Here is a 3,511-nt window from a genome sequence, read left to right as displayed (position 1 = left end):
CTGCTTTAGCAGGGGGGTTGGACTAGATGATCTCCCGAGGTCCCTTCCAACCCTTGCGATTCTGTGATTCTGTATGATTCTGTGAACCGCCCTTCTGCATCCAGCAAAGGCAGCCTGAGGTCTGCACAGCACATAGGAAACAGCTGAGCAGGGGGAAAAAAAAAGTCAAACCAATTCCAGTCACCTCTGAAACGAGCAGAGTGCCAGGCACCAATGGACAAAAATCATGGGAAAAAAACTTCTGAAACTCCAGACACAGCATCATCTGCCTTCCCTCCCCTGCCAAAGAAAACAGGAAAATTTGTGTCTTTCGCCCACCCTTTGGTTAGGTACTTCTGCAAAGCAAACTCCTGAGCAGTTGAATCTTCATTCCGCAGCCACAGGCCAGCCAGCCTCTCCGGGACTGCACGGGCTTCTCTCCCCACTGCTGACTTTAGCACAGCTTGTTAATCTGCTGCTAATTTTGTACTTTGTTACTTATTTGTATAGCAGCTTTCAGTAAATCCCTGTAGCTAAATCCGACCACGTTTGCTGAGGACATTAAGAAAAGTAAGGTCTAGGGGTTTCCTGTGCAAGCACAGTTCTACAAACATGTCCCGCACTGAGAAAAGACCCTTTCAATTGATTCACTAGGAAAAAACAACACACATTTCATTCTCTAACTTTCCCTCCTTCCCGTGACGGGTATCTTTGCAGCTCCCTTGTAAGCGCGGGGTCACGGCAGCTCAGTTACATCCACCCCGGCATGTCTTCGTGCAGCAGCAGACCTGCAGAGGAGTCAGCGCTTGGCAGCATCCTCTGCGGGGCTGATCTAAACAAGCAACCAGGAAGAGGAACGAGCAGAGCGCAGTTAATTTTATTCTCGGAGGGTAACGGAATAAATAAGTGATATGAATCAGCACAAGGAGTCAAAGCACGCAGCCCAGAGTTGCAGGAAACAGGACAAGTCGGGGCTCTCTGTAAGCACAGTATCAGCCGCTGTGACATGCCCAGGCTCGCTCCCGGGCACTTCCCGCTCGCCAGGAAGTGTGAGAGGCTGCAGGGATCACCCTGAAACCCACAGGACAGGACAAGCTCTCTGCAACTGCAAGTGTAAAACCCCTGGTAAAAGCCCCACAGAACTTCCGCAAGCCAGGCCTGGGAGGACAAGGCATGGGCAGGAAGGCCAGGCCCTGGCGGGGTGCCGGCGCACGGCGAGTCCTTCCTCTGGCACCGCTGCTCACGAGTGCTTCCCGGCCAACTTCCTCCATCCCTGCCGCTCTCCACCCCACGCCAAAAAGCCACACAGGCACCACATCGCAGAGCACCAGCTCCATCTGCCGCTCGCCATCGGCACTCTGCACTCCCAGCTCCACATCTGGGACACATCTGTACAGGACACATCTGCGGGACTGGTGATGCCACGTCACGACTGCCCCACGACTGGGACAGCCCAGGCCCGCCCTGCCCTGCCCATCAGGGAGGGTCCCGTGCCTCAGCTGCTCCCACACACCCCACTGCGGCACATCCCAAAGCCCCTCTGCTCTCGCCCGCCGCATGCTGCCCTGGCAGGCTGCAGCCAGCTGCTTCACTCTCCAGGAGATTTTGAAAGTTCCTGAATTTGCCCAAGGAGAGACAAGAGCTGGCCCACAACCTTCCCCAAGGGTTGGGATCCAGGTCTGATTCCTGGGTTTCGCTCTAGCAGAGGACCCAACTGATCCCAGCCCTGCTGGAGCCGGGAGGCGCAGGGGGGAAGAGCAAGGCCAACTCCAAAAGCAGAGCCCGAATCACATCCTTGTGAAGAAAAAGTAAAGTTCAGGTTTTTTACCAATCCTGCCTCGGCAGCTCAAGCTGCCTCTGAGCACTTGTATCAAGCCTCGTCTCTTGGCCTGCTCTAGGACGATAGCTGCAGGTAAGAACCAGGAGCCCACGAGCATGTTTTTGGGACACCAGGAGAACCAGGAAAGAAGAGGTCTCAGGATGGAGCCGGGTTATTGCTGGAGCTACCTGAGCATCAGGATCAACCACCTTCAACATTTTAGTAGCATCGATGGTCCAAGTTATGCTGATAAAGAGGAATGGGGTAGGCTACAGCAAGAATAAAGAGGCGCGGTTACCTGCTGGTGTACCAGAAACTGGTCAAGGTCGTATGCCTGAGAAGCAGGCAACAGCCTCTGCTCTGTCCTAGGAACCCCACCTAAAACCAGGGAGGTGGATAGATCTGAAGTGCGCTGCCAACCAGCGGGCTAGCTAATGAAACCGGGATACGTCAGGCTCTGCCAGGAGAGAGGGAAGCTGTCCCACTGAGCAGACCCCAGTGAGATCTCACCTCAGCCCTCCGGACCATGCTGCTTGCTAACACCCAGGAGAGCAGCTCTGGCGCAAGTCTGACTCACCAAGCCGTGAGCCAGGCTTTACTGCGAGTCCACAAGCACCTACAGACAGACACCCACCCTGCAGCAGACACAGCACTGCATGCCCCCACCTCACGCAACATTCAGTTCGTAAGCCCACGGTCCCCTGGGGAACATACACTGCCAGGGTTGCCCGCAGAGGAATTTGGTTTCCAAAAAGAGCAGGCAGCAGTGAGGCAGCCACATGCAGAGGGGTGTCTGCAAGGGATCTGTGCGCCGTGGTGGCCCGGGGTCCCCCCACTGCAGGGGACACGGTATCACAAACCTGACCTAGGCTGTCATGCCACGCATTTGCACCGCACCGTCGCGGGGCGTGGCTAGATCACCCCGCTGCGGCACAGAGGAACCCTCCTGAGTGCAGCTGGGCGCTGCCGGCACGGCGCAGGTTACCCACCACGGGTGCGTGACCTGACCGAGCGCCAGCACTAGCGAAGTGCTGTTCAAGAAAAAGGAGAGGTGGGATTATTTACCAACAAATGATTTGTACGGACAACGTTAAGGTCGCATCTTTGGTTGCATCTCAGCAGAGTTCAGCCAATATTAAATACCTGAAAGATGAGAAATCAAAGTTCAGCTGAAGCAGAGGACACTTCCAGGCAATATCCTGCAGCAGCACCTCAGGACAGGAGAGTCAAGTTACCTGGAGTCTCTGGACTTCATACTCCTCCAGTTTTCAGACACTTGTTTAACGTGAAGGAAAGCCTGGACTGACTGCACGGACTACGCTTTTGGGAGGCAGAGCTGTTTCTCTGGCAGGTAGCAGGATGAACATTCGCACGTGGAAGCACTTTGCACGTGGAACCTTTGCAAGCTCTCCATTCCCTTTTCCAAGGGCCGCTAGCAGCAGGGCGACAGCCTTTGCCGGTCGCGGTCCCACAGGACCACTTGGGAATCATCTACACGCGAGCACACGTGGTCCTCGCGCCGAGACGCTGAACCGGGGCTCACAACCGGGTCTCTAGGAGAGGAGCGGCATTGCTCGGAGCGACCGCTGCCCTCCAGCAGAAGTGCTCTGCCAGAGGCGTCCCCGGGCCACGCAGCCACCCGCTCCCGGGTGGGTCGGTCACCCAGCCACGCCGGGACGCCTCCCGGCAGGCAGCGGAGGGAGCGCGGGGGCT

General features: G+C 56.4%; 1 protein-coding gene across 1 annotated transcript in view; it reads right to left on the bottom strand.

Annotated features, from left to right (window-relative positions):
• XXYLT1 (xyloside xylosyltransferase 1) overlaps nt 1-3,460 on the bottom strand; it is a 37,294-nt gene extending 33,834 nt beyond the window's left edge. The window contains exon 1 of the mRNA XM_035895299.1: nt 2,942-3,460. The gene's annotated coding sequence lies outside the window, so the exon portion shown is untranslated. The remainder of the gene's footprint in view (nt 1-2,941) is intronic.
• Nucleotides 3,461-3,511: the final 51 nt, after the last annotated feature.

This window comes from Egretta garzetta, unplaced genomic scaffold (assembly GCF_000687185.1).
Source record: "Egretta garzetta isolate BGI_Z169 unplaced genomic scaffold, ASM68718v1 scaffold425, whole genome shotgun sequence".
Taxonomy (NCBI): domain Eukaryota; kingdom Metazoa; phylum Chordata; class Aves; order Pelecaniformes; family Ardeidae; genus Egretta; species Egretta garzetta.
This window is presented reverse-complemented; position numbering and strand designations above follow the sequence as displayed.